Source organism: Limanda limanda, chromosome 16 (genome assembly GCF_963576545.1).
Source record: "Limanda limanda chromosome 16, fLimLim1.1, whole genome shotgun sequence".
Lineage (NCBI taxonomy): Eukaryota > Metazoa > Chordata > Actinopteri > Pleuronectiformes > Pleuronectidae > Limanda > Limanda limanda.
The window spans coordinates 191,154-192,265 of NC_083651.1; positions in this window are offsets into that span (position 1 = coordinate 191,154).

Sequence of the window (1,112 nt, forward strand, 5' to 3'; positions counted from 1 at the left end):
CCTAACCCTAACCCTAACCCACACCCTACCCCTAACCCTAACCCCCTAACCCTAACCCTAACCCTAACCCTAACCCTAACCCTAACCCTAACCCTAACCCTAACCCTAACCCTAACCCTAACCCTAACCCCTAACCACAAACCTAACCCTACCTCACCCTAACCCTAACCCTAACCCTAACCCTAACCCCTCAACACCCTAACCCTAACCCTAACCCTAACCTAACCCTAACCCTAACCCTAACCCTAACCCTAACCCTAACCCTAACCCTAACCCTAACCCTAACCCTAACCCTAACCCTAACCCCTAACCCTAACTACCCTAACCCTAACCCTAACCCTAACCCTAACCTAACCCTAACCCTAACCCTAACCCTAACCCTAACCCTAACCCTAACCCTAACCCTAACCTAACCCTAACCCTAACCCTAACCCTAACCCTAACCCTAACCCTAACCCTAACCCTAACCCTAACCCTAACCCTAACCCTAACCCTAACCCTAACCCTAACCCTAACCCTAACCCTAACCCTAACCCTAACCCTAACCCTAACCCTAACCCTAACCCTAACCCTAACCCTAACCCTAACCCTAACCCTAACCCTAACCCTAACCCTAACCCTAACCCTAACCCTAACCCTAACCCTAACCCTAACCCTAACCCTAACCCTAACCCTAACCCTAACCCTAACCCTAACCCTAACCCTAACCCTAACCCTAACCCTAACCCTAACCCTAACCCTAACCCTAACCCTAACCCTAACCCTAACCCTAACCCTAACCCTAACCCTAACCCTAACCCTAACCCTAACCCTAACCCTAACCCTAACCCTAACCCTAACCCTAACCCTAACCCTAACCCTAACCCTAACCCTAACCCTAACCCTAACCCTAACCCTAACCCTAACCCTAACCCTAACCCTAACCCTAACCCTAACCCTAACCCTAACCCTAACCCTAACCCTAACCCTAACCCTAACCCTAACCCTAACCCTAACCCTAACCCTAACCCTAACCCTAACCCTAACCCTAACCCTAACCCTAACCCTAACCCTAACCCTAACCCTAACCCTAACCCTAACCCTAACCCTAACCCTAACCCTAACCCTAACCC